The sequence below is a fragment of the Lithobates pipiens genome, unplaced genomic scaffold (assembly GCF_037356315.1).
Source record: "Lithobates pipiens isolate NorthernLeopardFrog02 unplaced genomic scaffold, aLitPip1_a1.2 Scaffold_3, whole genome shotgun sequence".
NCBI lineage: Eukaryota > Metazoa > Chordata > Amphibia > Anura > Ranidae > Lithobates > Lithobates pipiens.
Genome location: NW_027507790.1, coordinates 194,644,248 through 194,671,490, shown reverse-complemented (window position 1 = coordinate 194,671,490; position 27,243 = coordinate 194,644,248). Strand labels below are relative to the sequence as shown.

Sequence of the window (27,243 nt, the reverse complement as noted above, 5' to 3'; positions counted from 1 at the left end):
AGGACTTGGAAAAGAGCAAGGAAAATAAAAAAACACATGCATGTTAATTTGAGACACTAACAGAATATGGTTTTGAGGTCTGACCATTTTGCAGAAGACATTAACAGGAGTTAAAAGGACTTCACCAACAAACTCACAGTCTCATAAGGATTTAAACATTTAGTAGTCACAACAGCTTGAGGAATATCTTGCAAAATAATGCAGCGCAGACAATTAAATCAAAGTGAAACTAACAACCTACAAACAACACAGAATGATAACATCAAAAATATTTCAGTGAAAAATATCCCCCCCCCCTAAAAAAAAAAATACTTGCTCTAAAACACATCTGTTTTGCAAAGACATAAACAAAATACACAGAGAAAATACACCTACAGTCTATAAAAACACCCAAATGTACTCTCTTGCCACACACACACCATCAAGCAATCTTGCCTCTTGTCAGGGCAAGGTAAAGAATGCTATCTGCAAGCTTTATATAACATCAGTTTGTGTGGGAATGAGCCAATTGAAAACACACGCACAGTCCATGAAACACACAAAATGCAAGATGATTTTTAGAAACCACGAATCAGACTGAGACAGAAGTACAGTTAAATCTCATTTGTTTAATAATAATAAAAAAAGGTAAACAGAGTAAACATAGTCATAGTTCAGGAACCGGAACGGATAGTCAGACAAGCCAAAACGTCAGGGAGCCAGAGATGAGCGTAGTAGAACAGCAAGCAGGATCTGGAGCCAGAAGAAATGTCAGCCAAACAATTCTTAAACAGGAACACAGGAGAGCATCTCTAGAGATGTGACCAAGGCGAAGGCAGAGATCATCTGGGTTTAAGTAGGCAGGACTAACGAGCAGGATATCATCAGCAGGTGAGTCACTGTGGAGTGATAGGAGCTGGAAATTAGCCTACAGCTGGGCAGCCAGCTCAGAAAGGGAAGGGCTGAGCCCAGCCCTGACAGTTCACCCAATGTAGAGACAGAACTTCAAAGTGGGTACACCTGTTAAGGATGTCCTTAAATTATTAACCCAAAAAACACACTCTCTGAGCATGCCCAGAAAAATCCAAGTCACACACAAAAAGCACCAAAAAAACCCCAAAGTCCCTAAGCACGCCCAGGACATCACAAAGGCAGCTAGCACAAAACAAAGTGTCTAACATGGGTAAAAGTTATACAACAAATACTATTGCAGTCTATGGGAACTGACATATTAATTTTGCTGGTCCCCACTTGGCTGGCTTAAATTCTAGTTATTGGCCTTAAAATGGGTAGGGGGGCCCAGGTCCCACCCTGAGGGACATATATTAATGTCACCAATTTGGACAACCCCAAAAATGAAACAAGGAGAAGGGCCTTTAAAAATGCAAAATTGCTTAAAAGCTAGTAACTTGGGGGTCTTACTCTGCCTGTAAAGTGGTGCATCTGTAGCATGTATCCAAAATGCTGCTTCAAAGATACGGCTGTAGAGAAAACTTACAAATCTACATTGCAGATGCAAGATTTGAACTCAAAACAGAAAATAGCCTGCCCCCCCCCCCCCCCCCCCCATACATACAAGGCCATTTGGGTCTGTTAAGGCTTAAAACGAGAATCCCCACGTGAAAAATACCACCCCAAACTAAAAAAATATTGTGCCCCTCCCACACACTAACAAACCCCTAGCCAAACACACAGCAAGCCAGCTCATGAAAGGTTGGTGGATGCTTTGGGGGCAGGAGGGGCTCGGGCACCCCAAAAGTCAACCACCTTGTTCCCCTATTTAGGGGGACAAGGGCCTCTTCCACACAACCCTAGGCTGGGGTTGTGGGGGGGCTGCAGACAGAGGGCTTTAAACTAGTGGGTACACGGTACTTTGTAGTTGATATTGGGCTGAGCCCAACATGCCCCAAAGGCAGCCACCTATGTTGAGTGCATATGGCTTTGTATGGTTCAGGAGGGGGTTGGGCGATCACTCTTCTGGTCCCTTTCCTAGCCGGCCCTGTTGTATGTTCTGAATAAATATGGGGTTTGGATTGGTGAAGGCAGCTCACAGCCTTTGGAAAATAGAAAGTGAATAACTCAACACCAAATTCACTATGTGGACCCCTTATGTATTTGTATATGTTGATCATATCGCCCCTTAACCACATGCCGACCAGCGTACAATGATGTACATCGGCACAATGGCACGGCTGGCCAAATGTGCGTACAGGTACGTCCCCTTTAAATCGTGGCATTGTACGAGAGCGCGTGCAGCCGGCGGGGCGCACGCATGCCGCGTACTCCGCAGCGGCAGGTCCAGCAGACTCGGTGTCCGCCTGGGGACCCACAATTGTGTCAGGGATCGGCAGAACTGGGAGATGCCTATGTAAACAAGGTACTTCTTTGTTTTGTCTAGTGACATGACAGAGATCTACTGCTCCCTGTCATCGGGAGCAGGGATCTCTGTTATGTCAGTGGTAGCCCATCCCCCCACAGTTAGAATCCATAATTAGGACACACTTAACCCCTTGATCACCCCCTAGTGTTTAACCCCTTCCCTGCCAGTGTTATTTACACAGTAATCAGTGCACTTTTATGCACTGAACGCTGTATAAATTACAATGGTCCCAAAATAGTGTCAAAAGTGTTCAATGTGTCCAATATAATGTCGCAGTCAGGATAAAAATCACAGATCGCTGCCATTACTAATAAAAAAAAATAATAATAAAAATGATATAAATCTATCCCATATTTTGTAGATGCTATAACATTTGCACAAACCAACCAATATACGCTTATTGTGATTTTTTTTTTTACCAAAAATATGTAGAAGAATACATATCGGCCTAAACTGAAAAAGAAATTAGTTTTTCTTTATATATTTTTGGGGATATTTATTATAGCAAAAAGTTAAAAATATTGCTTTTTTTTCAAAATTGTGCTCAAATACCATCAAAAGAAAGCTTTATTTGTCAGGGGGAAAAGGACGTCAGTTTTGTTTTGGTGCAACTTCGCACAATTGTCAGTTAAAGCGACGCAGTTCCGTATCACAAAAAGTGCTCTGGCCAGGAAGGAGGTAAATCCTTCTGGGGCTGAAGTGGTTAATCTCCTCCATGCCTCTTATCAGTTTGTTTGCCCTTCTCTGCACTTTCTCCAGTTCCCCAATATGCTTTTTGCAAACTGAGATGGAACCTGGAGTTAGGGAAGACTGAGAGACTGATAGTCAATGATTTGGAGGTGATCAAGCTAAAGGTATGTACGCAACTGTACCAGCTAAACCATTATACCAGCTAAACTTCTGCTGTGGCCTAAACTACCTTACAGACACTGTTGCAAAGAGCAATGTGATTACTGTGAAGTGGGTACCAGGAAGTGGGGTCATCGATCGGCAGGTGAGTGACTACTGATTTATTTACCTTATTGGTGAGGATCTTTTGGTGTCACTCATACTGCCGCGGTGACCGCCACGTGCGGGACCTGTATTGCTGCTGTGCCTCTGCGGTGGGCTAGGCTGGCTCATCGGGAGAAGTAGAGGGCTCGTAGATTAAAAGAGAGTCCGGCTAGGTTGGCCTGACTTAAAACTATTAAGTAAAATAGATTAAAAGAGAGTCCGGCTAGGTTGGCCTGACTTAAAACTATTAAGTAAAATAGATTAAAGAGGAACACTACAGGGAAGGGAAGCAATAGATTGCGCCCTCCCCAAATAAGGTTGGATGTTCAAGGGACGCCCGAAGGGTAATTTGCTAAAATCAAACACAGTGCACATTTTATCTAGTCATGTAAAACGATTGTATGTGATTTAGTTGTTCATATTTTTCATTTTATCTAGTCATGTAAAACGATTGTATGTGATTTAGTTGTTCATATTTTTCTTTCCAGGTTACGTTTTTTTTTGGATTTTGCTGTTCTTTCAATGTCTTTACCTTGTGATCCAGATTGCTGTGAAATTGTTAACCCTTGCCCTCGCTGTACTGTTGGTTTATTGTTTCTTAAACAAATTGATATCCTGATATTGATAGCCACTCGCCCAGGGGGATATTCCACTAGACTAGGAGAACGCCCTGTGTACCCCCAGGACGAAACATCTCCCGTTGTCACGCTAGTCAGAATAAACCTGCATAGCCCAGTCAGTGAATCCCACCTCCTTGCTGAATCTTCCCTGGAAGAAGTTCAACAACAGGTGATTCGTGCCACTGGCTGCTATCACCTCTGCCCCCTTACCAAGCATCTCATAACACCCCCCCATAATGGGGAATACTGTAGGCAAAGATGGGACCCCTTATGAACAACCTACTCCCTATCAGTATGTGCAGACTATAGTGCCCGGTCCCTATGTAGAACCATTTTGGAGTCAGGTTAGGGAAAGGTGCCAGCAATTAGGGATCCATGATATAGGTCCCGCGGGCCCCTGCAACACAGAAGATTGGCATGTAGTAAAAAAGATTTGTCAGTTACATAAGCACTCTAACCCCCCAGGGAAGTGGGATGTAGATTACATGAAGAAATCTTGCAAGATATGGGAAGCCCCTCTAAAAATGTATAAAAAAAAGCATACCAAAAATCATGCCCTCACAAAAGGAAAACCAATACCCTCGGCACCTATAACTACACCCCTGAATGCCCCAGAAATACCCCCTCCTTATGTCCTTGTCAAAACTGACGAGGGCGAGGTTGCCCAGGCCTTGGCCATCTACCCCAGCCTTGGGGTAGACATGGCTGCCATATCCGCTGCACTGTACAACGCCTCCACCCCGCACCAAAGACAACAATGGGACAGGGAATCCCAAGCCAAAAGGGACAGGGAGGGCCAGGAGTACCAGGACCGAGTGGAAGCCGATGGGAGGGCGAGGGAGACCCCTGAGCAAAAAGACTTTAGGGAAGAGAAGGAACGGTTTGCCCTTGAAGTAGAGGCAGCCAGAGCTAAAATAGAACAGGGACATAGAATTTTGAGGGAAGCCCGAGCCGCCCTAGCACAAACAAAACGAGAAACAGAGGGAGACCCGGACCAGAGCCCGGGAACCTCCCAAAGCAGTGATCCCACTGAGGGAGAGGCTGTAGTCCTGAGTCCCGAAGACAATCGGGCCATGGAAAAACTCTCTAAGATGGGGGTGGTCACCAGGAGTAAGGTCAAAATCAAGTTGGCTACCAAGAAACCACTACCCGTACCCATACCAGCGCCAGGACCCATTATCTCACCTATGGCCACCCCCGTAGTTACTGACGAGGATGATGAGGACACCCCCGATATTAAGGCCCCCCTTATGACCATTGGTAACACAGAAATTCACCTACCCCTGCCCCTAGGCACACTGACAAAACTCAAAGAACTCTGTCCATCCCCCAGAAAACATCCTAGGGAAGCTGCCATCTTCCTAATGCGCCAGTGCGCCGGGTCAAATCTGGACCCGATTGATCTTGAGAGTATAATACATATTCTAGACCACGACTGCCCCGACCCTCCAAAGGTAAAAGACCTGTTTAATGCCCATGTCCAGGGAAAAGGGGGCTGGTCAGTTTTCTGGAAAACCCTAGGACAACATTGGAGCACCCTTTACAAAGGGGTCACAGCACTGCAAGATCTGGTCCAAACAAAACAAGCCCCGAAGGAAAAATTCTATGATTTTTGCACCCGAGTATACAACCTCTGGAAAGCGGTAGATGGGGCGGATGGGTCCCTTTTTACCACTACTGTAATGGCCGGAGGGGAGCCAAAAGTAGTACAGCTGCTAAAATTAATTAACCCCAAATGGGCTACCCAACCCCCGGAAGATTTCATGTCAGACACCCGCTCCAGGGAAACTTCCGGGGTTTTTGAACAAAAAGGGGGGTTATTTTATAACACATTTGAACCCCCAACCCCTTTAATGGCACTCCAACCATATGCCCCCACTCGAAGACCAGAATATGCCCCCCAACCACCAGACCAGGGTTGTTTCAACTGTGGTCAAATGGGACATTGGAAGTCCAATTGTCCCTACCGTAGGGGCCAAACGGGACCTTGGGGGAAGGGAAATGGACGAAGGCGTTACCTTAACGCCTTTCCTTCAACTCCACAACATCAACGTCCCCCAACTTACCAAGGACCAGTGCCAGGCCCCAGATATCACCAGCCCTATCAAGGACCCCGAGGACCCCCTCCACCTAACAATGCCGCCCTTCGTGTTCCACCACCCCCACCAGCCCCTAATCCCATGCAATGGCCTGCCACCCAACCCTCAAGCAGGACATAGGGCTGCCTGGAGTATGTCCCTTCCCTCAGCCTGGTATGTTACAATGTGTCCTGGAGGAGCCTACCCCAGGTGATCCTGGGTGTAGATGGAAAACGCATTTGTTTTCTCATTGACACTGGTGCCACCTCTAGCTCCATCAATGATGTAACCTTTGACACGCCACAATGTTCTGAGGGAAGCTCCATAGGTATTAATGGGACTCCTGTTACCCACCCTATCGACCCCACCCTTATCAGTAACCACCCCGGAGGGGGTGCTACTTTGCCAACAACGGTTTGCCATCCTGCCCCAATGCCCAGTCTCCCTGATGGGAAGGGACTTAATGTCCAAACTGGGAGTGGTGATCAAATTTGATCCACAGGGAGCAGTAACTGCCAGCTCCGCACTCTGCGACTTACAAGGCCCAAAGAGACAATCCAAAAAAGGGTATTTTGTACTCTTACCTGCCTCCCTGGAAACCCATGCTATTTGGGAAGAGAATAACGCGAGTGTAGGTTTCATCCCATGTACCCCTTACACCCCCCAAATGCGCCCAGACTCAGTACCTGTCTTTCAAAAACAATATGCACTACATTCTGACAAAATTGAGGGGATTACACCCCTCATCAATAGGTATGTAGTCATGGGCATCCTGACACCCGTCATCAGCTCATGGAACACCCCCATATACCCAGTGAGAAAGGCAAGCGGGGAATGGCGCTTGGTACAGGACCTCAGGGCAGTCAACAAAATGGTGGTTCCCCTCCCCCCTCTGGTCTCAGACATTGCCTTTATTGTTTCTTGCATACCGGCAAACTCTGTGGCCTACACAGTAATTGACTTAGCTAACGCTTTCTTTAGCATCCCTGTGGATCCACTGGCCCAGCCCATGTTTGCTTTTTCTTGGGGGGGGAGGGGGCAACTGACCTGGACCCGCCTACCGCAGGGCTATGTGGACAGCCCGGCAGCCTTCTCTATGGTATTGAATGAGACAGTCAAATCCTGGCAATCGAGCGCCGGGTCGGTACTCATCCAATATGTGGATGACCTCCTTCTCTGCAGCCCTACCCCAAAAGCTTGTGAAGCAGACTCAAAAAACTTGCTGGATCACCTAGCCAAGGCAGGTCACTTGGCCTCATGGAAAAAGATACAGTGGGTGACCCCTACTGTAGAGTACTTGGGGTGCATCCTCAACAAGGGAGAGAGAAGTGTTTCCAACCACCGTGCCGCAGCCCTTAACGCTCTGCAGCCACCCAGGGACAAGGCCGCCCTCTTGTCTTTCCTGGGAGCAATCGTCTATTGCCGGCAGTGGATCCCTGACTGCTCATTTCATGACTCCATTCTGAGGAGGGCCACGCTCTCCACTGCGCCAAAAGTGGTGGAATGGACGGAGGAAATGTTACACTCATTTAACACCCTCCTCTCCTCCCTTGCCTCCGCCCCGGCCTTAGGACTAGTGGACTACAGGAAAACTTTTCATCTATATTGTGTAGTTAATGGATCTGCCTTTGCATCAGTCCTTGCCCAAGAGCACGGTAATTCTTACCGACCGGTGGCTTTCCTTTCCAAGAAACTCCCACTCCATGTCCAGGGCATGCCTGCTTGCCTCCAGAACATGGCCGCATGTGCCATGGCCATCCAAGAAGCCAACAAGTTGGTTCTGGGACACCCCCTAACTGTATACACCACCCACTCAGTCACTCACCTTATACAAAACCTCAATACACAACATATGACCACCCAAAGAGCCAGCGGGTATGAAATCATTCTTCTAAACACCTCCAATCTGACCATCAAACACACCTCTGACACCTCCCCCATCCTCAGGCTATTACATTCTCTGCTCAAACTCATGAATTATGGTGAACCATCCAAAATGCATGACTGCACAAAAGTGTTGGACCAAGTCACCTCTCCACGAAAGGACTTAACAGACGTACCTCTGGCCGGTGCAGAGGAAGTTTTTGTGGACGGCAGTTGCTCGCGCCCTTCGGATTCCACTTTCCTGACAGGATACGCGGTAGTACAACTCCCAGATCTGGTTCTGGAGGCTAAGCCACTTCCGCCTTCCTCGGCACAGGTCGCGGAACTGGTGGCCCTCACCAGAGCATGCATCCTGTTCACAAATAGGGATGTCAATATTTACACTGATAGTCGATACGCCTTCGGCGTGGTTCACGATTTCGGGGTGATCTGGGCTAACAGGGGGTTTAGAACGGCTGACAACAAAGTTATAGCCAACAAGGAGCATATCCTGGCCCTTCTCCAGGCTATACTACTGCCCAAACATTTGGCGATTATTAAAGTCAAGGCTCACACCACCACTGGTAGCTACATTGCCCGAGGCAACGCCCTTGCGGATAGATGCGCTCGAGCGGCGGCACATTCCTCCACACATCCACCCGCCCCTACCACGATATTTTTCCAACAAGATTTTTCAGCGCCAGATTTCCCCTCAGTTGCAGCCCAAATCCAATCCATGGCCACAGACGCTGATGTACTTTTCTGGGTCGAACAAGGATTGTCCAAAGACCTAAGAGGCCTTTGGACAAATGGAGGGGTCATTGGGATCCCCGAAGCCAGCTCGGCCCTCATCCTTTCCTACCTGCATGGTCCCGGACATATAGGGTCCCAACCTTTGCAACAGCTGTATGAAAAAACCTTCTGCACAGTTAATCTAAAGAACCATGCAAAGACCCTAACAAAGTCATGCCTCACATGCGCTCAAAACAACACGCAGGGTAAGCGACATGGTATACACGGCCAGTTGCCCCCACCCCTAGGCCCACTACAGGACCTACAAATAGACTTCACCCACATGCCCAAACAAAGGGGAAGTATCAAAGGCCTGTGCGTTATCGTTGACAAATGGTCAGGATGGGTGGAGGCAGTGCCCTGCACTGGGGAAACTGCTAAAATAGCGACAAGGGCTCTCCTTAATCATTGGGTATGTAGGTTTGGCATACCAGCCATCATTTGGTCAGACCAGGGCCCGGCTTTTACTTCAGATATGACACGAGAATTGGCAAGGTGCCTGGGAATACAGTGGAAACTTCACATTCCCTATCATCCCCAAAGCGCAGGAGTGGTAGAAAGAATGAACAGGAATATAAAGGACAAACTAAAAAAGGCCACAGGAGGAACGTTAAAAAACTGGATAGATTTCCTTCCAGGAATATTGTTCCAAATCAGAACCACCCCCCACTCTAGGACACGTTTGTCACCATTCGAAATCCTAATGGGTGTCCCAGCACAAACCCAACTAAAAGCATTAGGTGCACAGACTGACATTAACCTATATTCTTTACAGGAAGAGTACGTGAAACATCTGGTAAGTACAATAGAAGAACACAATGAACAAGTTGCTGTCACCTTTTCTCCTTTTCCAACAGAGCCTACTCACCCCTTCATCCCGGGGGATAAAGTGTTGATCAAGCAGCTTGCCCAACGGAAGCACATGGGGCCCATCTACTCCGGTCCATGGAAGGTGGAGAAGGTTTCCAGGACTGCTGTCCTCACAGACTACACCCCTCAGTGGATCCATGCCAGCAGACTAAAAAAATGCCCCGAACCTCCACCGACTCCAGAACACCCCCAGAGGACACTTGCCCAAGACCAACAGGAGGACGCCACCACCAAAGGGACCCCGGAGACGAACCTACAGACCCTCCAGGAACAGTTCGGCAGAATCTCCCTGGACTTTCCTCCTCCTCCCACCAGCTCGGACTGAAGTCTTTGCAAAAAGAAAGAGACAGACAAAGTACTACACACCATTTTGCTCTGGTCGATAGTATTGACTTTTGTGGTATTTGGGGGGGCATACTGGGATTTTTCAAGAAAATATTTCTCGTATTAGTGATGATAGTGTTGTTGATAGTAATGTTCTATGTGATCGCCAAGTGCTGCTGCATAGCAGCCTCCAAGGTTTCCCATCTAAAAATAGCAACCAAGCCCAATGACGAAGAGAAAGCACTTATGGCTTTCTCTAAAGATATCTGGTATAAAGGATGATCATAACTTCGTGCCAAAGTTATGATCACAGGAGGGATTATAAGGATTATCGAGTCTCCATTTTGTTATACTGTATTCCATTTTGTTATACTGTCTTCCATTTTAAACTTTGTATGACCAAGCTAGAATTCTAACTACTAAGACATAGATGCTCGCTATTTGGAAAATATGCTGTTTTCTTAGAATGGCCTTGGCCGCGAGAGTTTGTACAGAGAAAGCCAGATATGCAGTTATCACGCATTCCTATAACTGCGTCTGTGACATATAACGTCTGGGTCACAGGCTACCAACAGAATGTTGATGAATATTGTTGAATATTGCAGAATGTTGATGAATATTGTAGTCTCATTCTTATCTCGTGAAGGTTAATGACGTGCTTTGCCATGAAGACCTGATTTCTGCTTATTCTGCTTGTTCTGTCAATAAACCTGTTACTAGGAAAAGTTTGGTGTATAGCTACGAGGGGATCCCTGATTGGCTACTCCACAGGGTGCCACCCCAACTGTCTCAGCATATAACCTGTTGTATTCAAAACATTAAATGTAATCATCATTCATATACATCTCGTGTATGAGTCTTGGTTATCTCACCGGTGAATGGGACTCCCAAGTTCATCCAGACCACGGCCTAGGCAAGATAGGAAGAGGGAAATCGAGCACCTAACAGAGCAAGGACCTACCTTTACAGTGCTCTGGCCAGGAAGGAGGTAAATCCTTCTGGGGCTGAAGTGGTTAATCTCCTCCATGCCTCTTATCAGTTTGTTTGCCCTTCTCTGCACTTTCTCCAGTTCCCCAATATGCTTTTTGCAAACTGAGATGGAACCTGGAGTTAGGGAAGACTGAGAGACTGATAGTCAATGATTTGGAGGTGATCAAGCTAAAGGTATGTACGCAACTGTACCAGCTAAACCATTATACCAGCTAAACTTCTGCTGTGGCCTAAACTACCTTACAGACACTGTTGCAAAGAGCAATGTGATTACTGTGAAGTGGGTTCCATGTTATCACCAAACGGTTTGTTTCCCATGTAGTTATACTTTATCTGTTAAATCTGTGCCTGGAGGTTTTGAATATTGAACTGTGTAAGATCTATGTACAAGTGTATGAAGAAATACACCAATAAATAGGTCTGTTTATTTTGCAAAGTCTGTTCAGGTCACATAAAGAAGATAAGCTAATGTGTGCCATCATAGTGTGTAGATCTAAGTGCTTGCATAACATCAGTGTACATAGGGATGAGTAGCCAGTTGAGGGTGGGGATGATGGTGGCCAGTGATGGAGGGTTCCAGTCAGAAGTGCTGTTTGGTATATGTATAAACATGACCTTCCCAGTGTTAATAATATTCTATAGCCACTGCGGTATTGACTTTCCTAGAGAAAGAGTCTGGACCAGAGAAGAAGCAAAGCATTGCATGTGTATGGTGTTACACTTCCAAACCTACAGATTGAATAAAGACAAGTATGCTGTCCTAAGGAAACGATGGAGAGTATTTGGTAGAAATGTGCAGAACATAAAAATTTGTTTGGTTTCGGATAGATTAGTTATGTTACTAATTTTGTTTCATTTTGGAATTAGTTTTGTTTGGTTTCGGAATTCGTTTGGTTTGGTTTCAGAATTCGTTTAGTTTCTTTTTTGTAAAATTTTGTTTTGTTTTCATTCATTTGTTTTATTTTATAATTTTCTAATGAATTCCAACATTTAGATTAGAGTTAGAATTGGATTAGAATTCAGATCAGCCAAAAACTATCAATCAATTTGAATTCTATGTGAAGAAATAACTGGGTGTAAAGGCTTCCCCACTGACAGATGAATATAAAAATAAAAAATGCTGGCAATAGAAAAACATTAAAAAAAAAATGCCGCCAAAATAAAAAAAAACCCTGGCTTGGGGCCCCCCCAAAATTCATACCAGCCCCTTATCCAAGCATACGGCCTGGAAGGTCAGGCCTCCCATCTGAACCATACCAGGCAACATGCCCTCAACATGGGGGGTAGGTGCTTTGGGACGGGGGGCTCTGCCCCAAGTTGATGGGGACATGGGCCTCTTCCCGACAACTCTGGGCTGTGGTTGTAAGGGTCTGCGTGTGGGGGGGCTTATTGGAATGTGGAAGTCCCCTTTAACGAGGGGGCCCCAGATCCCAACCCCCCATGTGAATGGGTATCGGGTACATCGTACTTGTACCCATTCACCAAAAAAAGTGTAAGAGTAAGAGATACAGAACAGTTTTTTATTAAAAAAGAAAAAAGATAGTGTCCCTTGATAGTGTCCATCGTCCATCACGACACTCGCCGACCCAAAAAATAGAAAAACGCGAAAGCGCTCCGCCTCCAAAGAGGCAACCTGCTGTATGCGCTCTCTTTGGTTTTGACAGCTCTTATATAGGCAAGGGGAGGGCCCCACCTGGTTACGTCAACCGGTGGCACCGCCCCCTTCTGAAATCATGGGATGGGGACCCTATGCCAGTTTTTTTTACATTTGTCTTTTGCCGGCATTCTGTATCTTTATATTCATCTGTCAGTGGGGAACCCCGCTGACAAATGATAACTCATGGTTTGTAGGAACGCGGGCAGCTGACCTGGTCCGTGGCTTAACAACAAGCTATTTCTTCATAAAGGATTCAAATTGGTCGATTGTTTTTTCGTCCAATTTGAATTCTAATTGTTCTGTTGGAAGTTGGAATTGGTTAGAAAACTATAAATAAATTAAATGAATTTTAACGGATTTCAACAAATTTGTTACCATTCATTACTATTTCATTCGGAGATACATCCCATCCAAAATTCAGAATAACCAAAAAAATTGTCCGAATGTGTATCTGGAGTGAAACAAATTGCACATGTCTAGTATTTGGTGTTCTGCTCTATTAGCCTCAAAATGCCCTGTAGTTTGATGCCAGGAAGGGTAGGAACAGATCCATGTCACTGGCTGAAGAGGAGATGCTGTCCTTCTTGTGTGGGGCCTGGCAGTGAGATTTAACATATGGCTATCTGCAGGTCGTAACTCACACTCATGCAGTATGGTTCCCCCGTGTTGTAGGCCTGCCTATGACAAGTGTGCAGGCATGATAGTGTCCAATCATGGGACAACTGGGCTGGTGGCGCATGGAGAGACAGCAAGACAGAGGGTAATATTTCAGCGCTAATTTCCTTTGCAGCTTGGAGATGTCATGTGACTGGATGCTGAGAACCAGTGGGGAGGGTAATACTAAACAATATAGAAAGCTGTGTTACAATAAACTATATCTTTTAGAAACACCAATATTTCAACATGTCCACCAATCAATGGTGCTCCATGACACATTTTGCATGCACACAGAAATCTTTCCTACACTGTAGTGAAAGGGTAAATTTGGTGTCAGCATCTCAGGCCTAATGTTTCCAGACCTCTTGGTCCAAATGACACATTCTATAGGCAAATTGACACAGAATATGCACTGTGGTCTAATACAACTATACTGCAGTAAGTTTTAATTGAAAAGTTAGATAGTGGGTGAGAGTCGAGGCAGTGACAGATTGTTGCTATTATCATTATTAGGCACTCAACATCACAGCAGAAATATATTCAATATACTATATTTCCTTTAAAAATTTATGAATGTGCACTGACCTGTTGTTTTACCCTAATAGCATTATGAACTGCTGCTATTCTTTGTTAAAATCCTATTGTTTTACTCTTTTTTTTATTCTTCACTCTAATTCTGCTTTTCTAATATTATCTTGGATACACTGTGGATGCTGATTTTATGCATTTTTTTTAAACTGCTGCTAGTAGAGACAGAATTGCAAGCTGAGAAATAAAAACGATGAAACAATAGTGTGTTTAAGGGTACTTGAAATCAGATTATTTAATTAGAAAATGAACTTTCTGTGACACAAGTGGACAAATACAGAACAGAAGGTTTACGTTTACTGCTGCCCTCTCCTGCTCATTCCCCTGCTACTCTGTTTGCAAGAAACAAACAGCAATTCTTCTGGGTATCAGGACATGTAACTCACTCTTTTCCCAAATGAAAGCTTTCGTGATTGGCCACACCTAGAACTACCATTATTGTTGCCAACCTACCAGATTGAAATTTACTGATATGACTGATAGCAGAAATTACTGGACAGCTGACCACCCTACCTTGGTAATCCACAGTGACCCTGTCAGAATTCTGGAGACCCCAATGACACACACACACAACAGGCAACTTTTGTGTGCAAAGTGAGTCTGAACTCTTTATTAAGAATAATAATGATATCTTTTATATGTGATTTACAGCAAAAGAGGGGAGGGGTAAACTCGCTCCTAAGTTTCTAAAGGTTAACCAGGTTTCTACAGAGAGATTTTATTTCATCATTAGTTTTAGGTAGTTGAAAGAAATTTACAAAGATAGCTTATATAGCTTATCTGCATAGACTCTGAGAATCGGCCTAAACACAGTGGGGGTTATTTACTAAAGGAAAATCCACTTTGCACTGCAAGTGCACTTGAAAGTGCATTGAAAGTGCACTTGGAAGTAAAGTCACTGTAGATCCGAGGAGGACATGCAAGGAAAATAAAAAACAGCATTTATCTTGCATGATTGGATGATAAAATTAGCAGAGCGTCCACTCATTTCAGATTTATCCCTTAGATTTAGAGTGACTGGACTTGAAAGTGCAATTTCAAGTGCACATTCAGTGCAAAGTGAATTTGCCTTTCCTAAATAACTCCCAATGAGTCATACAGTGAAAGTTCTTAATTAAAACTTGGCTCAAACAAAAAGGTCTACAACTCTAACGAGAAAGAAGTGTAAGATAAGGCACATACATTCTTTAAAAGCAAGCTTTTAAAATGGAGGGTAGATTACATAATGGAGTGACAGTTGATCATATGCTATATTACAATCCCCTCTTAAGTCATACAAAAATTACTTACAGAGTTTCTACTGTAAAAAAGACTGAGGCTTTACTTTCAACACCTGGGTCAGGGATTTTAGTGGCTCTAGTAATTAAACACATATTTCTACCTTAATATCACCATCTCATCAACAGCATAAGACTTCTTCAGCCAATGGACTCCAGACACCGACTAATTACTCGCCACGAAGAGCAGAATAAGTAAAAATAACAGTTTCTTACCGTGGCCACTTGTCTGCTCAATGTGAGTTTCATGTCTCTCTGGCCGGGAGCCCACTGGACTGTATCCGAGTCGAAAGGCGCCATTCTTTTAAATCAGGTTAGGGAGTTTTCAATCAAGACATTCAGATGAGATAGTAGACCCGGACCTTTATAAAATAATATAATTAGGTGACTCTAGTTTACTACATATCCAACATTTCTAATAACCTGATTTTTGTGCATATGCATATTTGAACTTCATCAGTAACATTTTATCATGGAATGTGGTTGACCGTTCCCCTATCTCATTTTCTCCCACTGATTCTCTTTTTGACCTGTTATGTGCATCATGTATAGGTTGTGCTCCACATATGCCTTTTATGGCACCCAAGTCCTCAGGGTTATATACACAGTTAGTTATGATCCATGTGGGTAGGAACACAAAATGATCAAGAATAGGAGGCACAAGGCCTTCCCAGAAGTCTGTGGTGAAATAAGCGAGGTCATCTTTTTCAGAGTCTTCTTGACCACCTGCTTCACTCACTATTCAAGGATTTTCACTGCTTACTTCACTTCCTTTGTCTTCCTCTTAGGTGTTTGGTTCACCTTCTTCACACGACTGGCATGAATCCAGGCCTGTTGTCCCTCTACCAGAATAGCTGTGTGGGTAACTGCGATCATTGTGGTTGGTAGTCTGAAGGGATACTGCTACTTCAAGGTGCGGTTCAATTGCTGGACCACCATGGTGTCACCCACCTGGAAAGGTTGTGTAGGTTCCTGGGAAGAAAAAGGAGAGGTACGAGCAACATTTATTTCAATTCTATCTAGAGATTTCTTACATATTCTTCCTGAATGAGATCAACATTCTAACGTAAGTGGCTGTCTGGCCCATGGGGTGGGGAATGGCCTACCCATTAGGACTTCAAAAGGAGAGTATCCTGTTTTCTTAGAGGGTGTCATTCTTACCTCAGATAGAACTGCTGGTAGGACCTTCTTCTAATTGGTATATGTACCTCCAGTGGCCTTCCTTATCTTATCCTTAATGGTTCTGTTCATCCTTTCGACAATACCGGAACTTTGAGGGAGATAAGGTATGTGAAACTTCCAGTCAATTTTGAACGTTTTTACTAGATCTTGGCAGACTTTAGCCACAAATGCAGGGCCATTGTCTGAGTTGATCTGAAGAGGGCATCCCCATCTGTGAATGATTTCACTACTGTTTGTGCATCTTCCTTTGTTGTGACAAACATTTTCTATCTTGAGAACATGTCCACTATTACAAGTAGGTATTCTTGTCTCTTACCTAACTTAGGCATGTGTGTGAAATCAATTTGTAAATGAGTGAATGGTGTGGATGGATCGATTAGGTTTTCATGTTTTGCCTTGTGAGGGTTCCTGGGATTATTCTGGATGCATGTTATGCTTCTGGAAACATATGCCTTCGCTAAGGAGGGAAGACCAGGAATGTAAATATTATTGTCTAATAATTGACCTGCCAGCCTGTTTGTCCTACACCATGGTATTGTACAATGAATAAAGGAGCACTTGCTATAGGAATACATGGTCTCCCCTCATGGCAGACAAGCTCAGATTCTGAGCCTTTCTGCACACCTACTGCATTCCATTGTTGGATGTCTTTGTCTGTAGCATATGTTTGGAGATCATGCAATGTTTGATCTAGGAGTGGGATTTCAGGCAAGAGCAATGGCATTTGGATGTCTGCTGGCTGTGTGGATGCGGTCTCTCTTGCTGCTTTGTCAGCTAAAGCATTTCCCTTGGCTATGTCGTCTTGCTGACCTGTATGTGCCTTACAGTGCAATATAACAATGGGTTTTGGTGGTTGTATGGCTTCTAACAGGCTTGTGACAAGTGTGGAATGTGAGATGGATTTACCATCTGCTGCTGTGTAGCCCCCTTCTATATAACTCCAAAATCTTGCGCAACACCGAATGTGTACTTGGAGTCAGTGTAAATGTTTACATCCTGTCCTTCAAAAAGCTGACAAGCTCTAGTAAGGGCTATAAGTTCTGCAGCTTGTGCTGGTTGGAATTAGGGGTGCACCGAATGGGTTTTTTGGTGCCGAAACCGATACTGAAAATGAAAAATACACTAGGCCGAAAATCGAAACAGATACCAAAACAGCACCGAAACCGAAAATTGCTTTTTTGTATATTAAAAAAAAAAAAAAAAAGATTTATATAAAATTGTCTTATATTATTATTCATTATAGTATTAATATTCAACTGAATCATTAATTTTATGAATAAAAGAATAGTCCAATGAAGTAAATAAGTACTTTAATAAAGCAACCCAAATAAATTGGACAGAGGACACAGAAGATAAAATCATAAAATCAAATAAAATACAAAATTATAAATTAAAGTTACTACAGCATATCCTGCAGTGCAGACTTCAGTCAGTGCACATTGAACCATAACAACAAAATAAAATAAAAAATAAATAAATATAATATAAAAATAAAATGACTAAGACTAAGTCTAAGAAGACTTAAAGTCTTAAGCCGCGTACACATGGGCGGACTGTCTGGCCAACTTAGTCCGTCAGACAATCCGACGGACAGTCCGTCATACTTTCGAATGAACGGACTTGACCACACACCACTTTTTGAGCGGACTAATACGGCGTACTAAGTCCGCCATACTATCCGCCCTACTTTTGAAATGAACGGACTCGCCCACACACGCGGAGGAAAGTCCGCTCATTTCGAGCGCGTCTCCAGGTAGGCGGGGCCCGCGAAGGAGACGTCGCTGACCCCGCCGCCTGGTATGAACTTAAAGGGGAACCCCAATGCCGATTTCCCCCCCCCCCCAAGTCCACAACAGACCCTTGTCCGAGCACGCTACCTGGCCGGCCAGGAAAGGGGGGCGAGCGAGCGCCCCCCCCTCCTGAGCCGTACCAGGCCGCGTGCCCTCAACATGGGGGGCTGCCTTGGGGAAGGGGGGCCGCGCGGCCCCCCCACCCCAAAGCACCTTGTCCCCATGTTGATGAGGACAAGGGCCTCTTCCCGACAACCCTGGCCGTTGGTTGTCGGGGTCTGCGGGCGGGGGGCTTATCGGAATCCGGGAGCCCCCTTTAATAAGGGGGCCCCCGGATACCGGCCCCCCACCCTATGTGAATGAGTATGGGGTACAATGTACCCCTACCCATTCACCTGTAAAATAAAAGTACAAAAAAAAACACAACACACGAGATAAAATACTTTATTGCACAGTTCCGGGGGTCTTCCATCTTTGGGGGTCTTCTCGCCGGACTCCTCCGCTATCTTCTTGTAGCTCTTTTGCTAGTGGAGGAGTCCGGCTTTCTTCCTCGCCGCCGGCCTCTTCTCCCGACTTCGGGGGTCTTGTCCCCCTCTTCGGTTCTTCTGCCGGGCCACCGCGCCTTCTTATAGCTCTTTTACAGGCGGTGGCCCGGTCTTCTGTCGCCGCCGCCGCCGCCTTCCGTTCTTCTTCTTCTTCTTCTTCTTCTTCTCCAGGAGATGTTGCCTCGACGATCTCTCCGGCCGGAATGCCAGGGACGCACTGCGCGGCCACTTATATAGGGACAAGGGGCGGTGTCACATGGCTTTATGTCACATGGGTTGGTCACATGGGTTGATGTCACATGGGGACTATGACATCGTAAGTGGGCGGGGTCACCATGTCGAGGCAACATCTCCTGGAGAAGAAGAAGAAGAAGAAGAAGAAGAAGAACGGAAGGCGGCGGCGGCGACAGAAGACCGGGCCACCGCCTGTAAAAGAGCTATAAGAAGGCGCGGTGGCCCGGCAGAAGAACCGAAGAGGGGGACAAGACCCCCGAAGTCGGGAGAAGAGGCCAGCGGCGAGGAAGAAAGCCGGACTCCTCCGCTAGCAAAAGAGCTACAAGAAGATAGCGGAGGAGTCCGGCGAGAAGACCCCCGAAGACGGAAGACCCCCGGAGCTGTGCAATAAAGTATTTTATCTCGTGTGTTGTGTTTTTTTTTGTACTTTTATTTTACAGGTGAATGGATAGGGGTACATTGTACCCCATACTCATTCACATAGGGTGGGGGGCCGGTATCTGGGGGCCCCCTTATTAAAGGGGGCTCCCGGATTCCGATAAGCCCCCCGCCCGCAGACCCCGACAACCAATGGCCAGGGTTGTCGGGAAGAGGCCCTTGTCCTCATCAACATGGGGACAAGGTGCTTTGGGGTGGGGGGGCCGCGCGGCCCCCCCTTCCCCAAGGCACCCCCCATGTTGAGGGCAAGCGGCCTGGTACGGCTCAGGAGGGGGGGGCGCTCGCTCGCCCCCCTTTCCTGGCCGGCCGGGTAGCGTGCTCGGACAAGGGTCTGTTGTGGACTTGGGGGGGACCCCCACGCCGATTTTTTTGGCGTTGGGGTTCCCCTTTAAGTCCATACCAGGCGGCGGGGCCAGCGACGTCTCCTTCGCGGGCCCCGCCTACCTGGATACCCGCTCGAAATGAGTGGACTTTTCTCCGGGCGGGAAAAGTCCGCTCATTTCAAAAGTACGGCGGACTGGCATACACACGGGCGGATTGTCCGCCGAAATGCGAGTCCGACGGACAGTATTACGGAAATTCCGAAATACTTAGTCCGCCAGACTGCACGCTGAAAAAGTCCGCTAAAGCCCACACACGAGCGGACTGTCCGCTGAAATGTGTTTCGGCGGACTAAGTTGGCCAGACAGTCCGCCCGTGTGTACGCGGCTTCAGACTTTATTATTTTTCAACTTAAATCAGAACTAGTAGTAATTCAGTTCTCTCTCCCTAAGGTGTCAGCAGCTGCATTTGCGATAAAAGTGTATGCATGTAGCTGCGGGTTACATACATAGTCATACAGTAGACCACACTGTTTTCCGGCCCCCGGGTATGAGCAGAGCCATCCCGGAACACAGACTAGTCTACAGTCTGGTCTACAGCAGAGGTGCTCAGCCAATCACAGCAAGCAATGTAGACTAGTCTGTGTTTCTGGAAGTCTCCGCCCATATCTGGAACACAGTGCAGTATAGTGTATAGTACTGGAGTATGTAGACGGTCACAGATACAGAACATACAGTTGTGCACATGCAGCAGGCTGAAAGCTTAGGGAGAGACAATCAATGACTGACATAGTTTGTCCCAACAACAAACTATAAAGAAGAACAACATAATATGGCAGAAGGCCGTTATTCTCTTTCACAGTATCTGTAAAATATATAAGTTTAACATATGCTAAATGCAATTAAAAAAATGTAAATTATGTTATTTTCAACTTGAGAACTAGTAATTTTATTTTCCTGACGCGTCATGGCAGCACACACATTGGGTTGTGACTCCGCCTCCACAATCTGATAGGACTGGTTAGCTATAAGATTTGAAGAGGAGTCCACCGTTGCATTCTCCTTTTTTTCCTCACCTAAATGGGACATCATGTATTCGATTGGTTAGCAGATGGAACCCCTTACCGCACCACCCCAGCTAGGTTCGGCCTCTCCTACCTGGAAGCCCCTGATTGTACAGTCTCTAAATCAGCTATAACACAGGGGGCCCCACTTTGACGGTCTCAGGGGCAAAACAAAATCCCAAAATTCTATACAAAGCCTTAAAGAGGTTTTTTTTAATTTTGCAGCGGTCTCCTTCTGTTTTACTTCCATCTATTGGTCTGCTCTATTGCATTCCCCACATACCTCTTTCCTTTGTTTACATTTCGTTTTCCTTTCTTTTTTCTTTCTCTCTTACTTTTGCCACCTCTGTGCATGCTGAGCCCTGTAGTTCTATAGCGGTATGCCCTTTCCATCATGGCGGCCGTGTTTGGACGCTCGGCGCCCAGGAAGTGACATTGCCTATGCCCTCTCCATTTGTCAGCATCCAAGATGGCGTAGGGTGGCGCGGGCGGCCAGGGCGCATGCGCTGCGGTTACGTCACTCCCCCAGCGACGGCGGTCTATTTAAAAACTGCCTTTTCCCATTTCTGATGCTGCCTGTGATTTCTACACTGCTCACCATCTTGGTTTGATCACACAGCCTGCTGCCTTGCAAGACAAGTCCTCCCTAGCTTCTGGTAAGGTTTTTTTCTGTCATCTTTAATGTCACTTTACTGTTTATTCTATGCCAGCACCTGCTGCTTATACTCTGCATTGGCTCTCACACTGAAAACCTTTGGTCACAGGTATACTCTATTCTTCCCTATGGAGACCGCTGCCACAGTAGACCATCCAAGAACTACAAGGTAAGGGGCTTATGGATTGGTAAGTAGTGAATAGGAGAAAAGAGAGCACTGCCCATTAATACTTCTCATTTTGGTAGCTCTGGCAGGTCATCGGGGTCATCCCATTCTAAACGGAAGGAACGTTCCCCCTTGAGACACTCCCACTCTCAGCGTAGTCGGTCAAGATCTTCCCCTCACCGCAGAGAGTCGTCATCCTCTCACCTGGAGGAGCACCATACCCGACCTGCGGTTAACACCTGCTGGGTTTGCGGAGCGCAAGCATTACCTAATAAACTCGTGTGCCAAATCTGTCTGGAGGAAGCAACTGGAGACAAAGAAGCTGATGCAAGAGAAGCATCCAACATAAGAGACTCAGTTAAAGAGACAATTTTGCAGGTGGCGGCATACAAACCAATTAGGTTATCTAATTCAGCCTCAACCTCACACACCCTTTAGGATCCAGACGACTCCCCAGAGGATGATGAACCCCCGACTCCTACGGTTTTCGATTTTGCATTGATAGACCCATTTGCAAAATCAGTTAAGGAGGCGATCGGTTGGGAGGAAGAGAGAGACGCCCCACCTAAATTACGGAAATATTTCCCTAACCTAAAAAAAGACCTGGAAGTCTTTCCTTTTATCGAAGAGCTAGAAGAGCTTATTAAAGATGAGTGGCAAAAGCCAGAAAAAATAATCCGGATTAAATAATAGATTAGCCAAACTCTATCCCCTAAAAGAGCCAGCAGTGAACCCTCTTATCTCCGCTCCTGTGGTAGACTCCTCACTGATGCGACTAGCGTGACACGTGACCTTACCAATAGAAGGCGGCGTAACATTTAAGGATGTGGTGGACCGTAAGATCGATCTCGATCTTAAAAAAGCCTATTCAGCAGCAGGCGGGGCTTGTAGGCCAGCAATCTCTCTAGCAGCAGTCAGTAGAGGCATCACCTGCTGGACATCCAGCGTGGAAAAGTTAATACTGGAAGCAGCAGACCAAGACAAGATTATCTCAGTTCTGCAAGAACTCAGCCTAGCAGGTGATTTTGTAGCAGAAGCGGCGGTGGACGTTATACAGTCTTCAGCAAGAGCGATGCTGGCTTCAGTAACCTCCAGGAGAGCGCTCTGGCTGATGAGCACTGATAGGTGGCACTGATTTGCGGCACTGATGGCTGGCACTTATAGACACAGATAGGTGGCACCAATATGTGGCACTGACTGATAGGCAGTGATTTGTGGCACTGATGGCTGACACTTATGGGCATTGATAGGTGGCACCAATATGTGGCACTGACTGATAGACACTGATATGCGGCACCGATACCGATACAAGTATCAGTATTGGTGCAACCCTAATACAGTGAAAGTTCTTAATTAAAACGTGTCTCAAACAAAAAGATCTAAAACTCTAATGCCAGGTATACACGACCTGACTTTTTGACAGCAAAGGTCCTATGGAACGAGTCCGTCTGACAATTCGATTGTGCGTGGGCTCCATCGGATCTTTGCTTGCCAAAAATCTGGCAGACTTTAGAAATAGAACATGTTTGAAATTTTCCCACCGGAACTCCACCGGATCGAGAAATCCATTCGTGTGTATGCTAGTCTGACGGACAAAAACTGACGCTAGGGCAGCTATTGGCTACTGGCTATGAACTTCCTTATTCTAGTCCGGTCGTATGTCATCACGTTCAAATCCGTTGGATTTTGGTGTGATTGTGTGCGGCCAAGTCCGTTCATTTGGAAAGTCTGTCGGAACTCCACCGAAAGTCAGTCGGAAAGACCGTCGGACCTAGTCCGCTCGTGTGTACGCGGCATAACAAGAAAGAAGTGTAGGATAAGGCACGTATATTCTTTAATAATAAGCTTTTAAAATGGAGGGTAGATTACAAAATGAAGTGACAGTTGATCACATGCTCTATTAGAATGACACTCAAAATTTACTGGCAGAGCCAAGTTTTTACTGACATTTCCAAAAGTTACAAAATTACAATTTTAAGTGTAAATTTCACTATTTAGGCTACAAACAAATACAATATGCATTTAGCAAGGTGATTTAAAGTAGATATTAAGGCAAAACAACATATTTCTTATTTTATTTTCGATATGGTAAGTAAGTAGCTCAGGCACAGAAATTAGCATGGGCGGCACACACACATGAAACTGACAGTAGTGTGCAGCAGCACAGATGATGATGACACCTCACTGACATAACACGTCCCCTCCTGAGTCACAGTGACAGTCTTTCTCCATGCCGGCGGTCTCTTCAGTCCACTCCAGTCCAAACAGCACTGACAGTCCCACTGCCAGCTTGCCTTGCTCACATCCTGCAGACCAGTACATGCCCAGATAGCAAGGATAACTTGTCACAAATTTGTGGCTGTTGAATTGTAAGTCTATTAAAGCGTTTGTTACCCCAACACTTCATATTCCTGATATGTGCCTTCTGTACCATGTACTGTACTTGTATGAGAAAGTATTCTGTTCTTTTTGTATTGTTCCCTTAATGTAAAATCTCCAGAGTTCCTGCCAGTCCCTTTAATATCTTATTAAAAACTGACCACACTAAGTAGGAGAGTACACTGTGGTCAGTTTTCTAGCTATGCTGGGAATGAAGATGGATGAAAAGTTAGAGGGGTTTTAAACTAGGCGATGGGGGGGAGGGTGCAGAGGTAGACATAGTAAGCGCGGAACATATTCCAGAGGGTAGTATTGGGGGCATTAGTGATAAGTTGACCAAAGCACATAAACCCAAGGTAAGTATAGTAGCAAGTCCTAGATGCAATCTCGGAACACCCAATAAGAGGATAATATGCGACCGGTCTACACTACATGGCATGTTCACCAATGCCAGGAGCCTGCCGGACAAGATGGGTGAACTAGAGATACTATTGTAAGAGGAGGATTTGGATTTTGTGGGAATTTCAGAGACCTGGCTCAACAGCTCTCATGATTGGCTGGAAAACATTCAAGCGCATACTCTTTATTGTAAGGATAGAGAGGGTAAAAAAGGGGGAGGGGTATGCCTATATATCAAGAATAATGTACAAGTGAATGTGAGAGATGACATCACTAAGGGTGCTAGAGAGGAGGTGGAATCCTTATGGGTAGAGCTCCAAATGGATAAAGCTAAGGGGATAATAATACTGGGAGTATGCTATTGGCCCCTAACCTGAGGGAGGAAGGGGAGACTGACCTGCTATCCCAATTTGGATTAGCAGCAAGGGTGGGAAGTGTTATCATAATGGGGGATTTTAATTATCCAGACATAAACTGGGCAGAGGGAACCGCGCATTCATTTAAGGCTCGCTAGTTCCTAAATGTCTTGCAGGACAATTTTATGGGTCAGATGGTAGACGCACCAACTAGAAATGATGTGTTACTGGATCTACTGATTACCAACAATACAGACCTGATCACAGATGTAGAAATACGGGGCAATTTAGGAAACAGCGACCACAGGTCAATTGGCTTCTGTATAAATCACACAAATAGGAAACATAAGGGGAAAACAAAGACATGAATTTCAAAAGAGCCAACTTCCCTAAACTACGAAGCCTTACTAAAATGCATAAATTGGGATAAAATCTTAGGAACAAAGAATGCGGAGGAGAGATGGGTTTGCTTTAAGAGCATATTAAATACGGGCATTAGCAAATGCATCCCATTGGGTAATACATTTAAAAGAGCGAACAAAAGTCCTGGATGGCTTAACTCCAATGTAAAAATGCATATAAAAGCAAAGGAGAAGGCCTTCAAAAAATACAAGATTGAGGGATCATCATCAGCATTCAGACTTTATAAGGAATGCAACAAGAAATGTAAGGTTGCAATAAGGATGGCTAAGATAGAACATGAAAGACACATAGCAGAGAAGAGCAAAAAAAAAAATCCCATGAAATTCTTTATGTAAATAGTAAAAAAGGAGGACAGACCATATTGGCCCCATAAAGAATGAGGAAGGATATCTGGTTACAAAGGATGGGGAGATGGCAAAGGTATTGAATTTATTCTTCTCCTCTGTCTTCACGAGGGAATTGGGGGGCTTCAGTAACCAAAACTGCAGTGTTTATCCTCAAGACACATCACAGGAAGCACCTCCATGGTTAACAGAGGACCGAATTAAAATTAGACTTGGGAAACTTAACATTAATAAATCACTGGGACGGGATGGCTTGCACCCGAGGGTACTTAGGGAACTGTCAGAAACCATGAAACAGACTGAGACGGAAGTACAATCAAATCACACTTGTTTATTAATAAAAATAAAAAGGTAAATAGAAAAAAGCGTAGTCAAGCATAGCCCGAGTCCAGTAGCCAGATCGGGTAGTCAGCCAGTCCAAAGTTCATAAACCAGATCGGGGAATCAGCCAGTCCAGAAGTCAGGGATCCAAGGAGAGCAACTGCAAGCAGGATAAGAAGCCAGGAGGGATGTCAGCAAGCCAGTCTTGAAACAAACAGCAGGAGATGGTTCCTTGTGATGTGACCAAGGCGAAGGCAAAGGAAAGAGTGAGCTGGAAAGCTTTAAATAGGCAGGTCAGACGAGCATCATCGGGAACAGCTGGTAACTGTGGAAAGAGAAGAGAGCTGGCAATTAGCCGACAGCTGAGCAGCCAGCCCAGAGGAGGAAGGGCTAAGCCAGCCCTGACAGGAACTCAGTCAAGTAATTGCCAGACCATTGTTCCCAAATTTTTACTGACAGTCTACTGACTGGAATGGTACCAGCTGATTGGAGAAAAGCCAATGTAGCACCAATATTTAAAAAGGGCCCAAAATACATCCCTGGGAATTAAAGACCAATTAGCCTAACATCAATAGTATGTAAACTCTTGGAGGGGATGATAAGGGACCATATACAAGATTTTAGTAATGAGAACGGTATCATTAGCAGTAATCAGTATGGATTCATGAAGAATCATTCTTGCCAAACCAATCTACTAAGCTTCTATGAGAAGGTGAGTTGCCAGCTAGATAAAGGAAGGCCTGTAGACGTGATGTATCTGGATTTTGCAAAAGCATTTGACACAGTTCCCCATAAACGTTTACTGTACAAAATAAGGTCCATTGGCATGGATCATAAGGTGAGTACATGGATTGAAAACTGGCTACAAGGGCGAGTTCAGAGGCTGGTGATAAATGGGGAGTACTCGAAATGGTCAGGGGTGGGTAGTGGGGTCCCCCAGGGTTCTGTGCTGGGACCAATCCTATTTAATTTGTGCATAAACGACCTGGAGGATGGGGTAAACAGTTCAATCTCTGTATTTGCGGACGATACTAAGCTAAGCAGGGCAATAACTTCTCCACAGGATGTGGAAACCTTGCAAACGGATCTGAACAAATGAATTGGGTGGGCAACTACATGACAAATGAGGTTCAATGTAGAAAAATGTAAAATAATGCATTTGGGTGGCAAAAATAGGAATGCAATCTATACACTTGGGGAGAACCTCTAGGGGGATCTAGGATGGAAAAGGACCTGGGAGTCCTAGTAGATGATAGGCTTGGCAATGGCATGCAATGCCAAGCTGCTGCTAACAGAGCAAACAGAATATTGGCATGCATTAAGGGGATCAACTCCAGAGATAAAACGATAATTCTCCCGCTCTACAAGACACTGGTCTGACCGCACCTGGAATATGCAGTCCAGTTCTGGGCACCGGTCCTCAGGAAGGATGTACTGGAAATGGAGCGAATACAAAGTACAACAAAGCTGAGAAAAGGTCTGGAGGATATTAGTTATGAAGAAAGGTTGCGAGCACTGAACTTATTCTCTCTGGAGAAGAGATGCTTTAGAGGGGATAT

At 45.4% G+C, this 27,243-nt stretch overlaps 1 long non-coding RNA gene across 1 annotated transcript in view; it reads right to left on the bottom strand.

The window, feature by feature from the left end:
- Window positions 1-13,996: 13,996 nt before the first annotated feature.
- Window positions 13,997-27,243, bottom strand: part of LOC143940869 (uncharacterized) — a 58,081-nt gene continuing 44,834 nt past the window's right edge. Inside the window, exon 4 of the long non-coding RNA XR_013263946.1 lies at window positions 13,997-16,040. This is a non-coding gene — a long non-coding RNA (uncharacterized LOC143940869). The remainder of the gene's footprint in view (window positions 16,041-27,243) is intronic.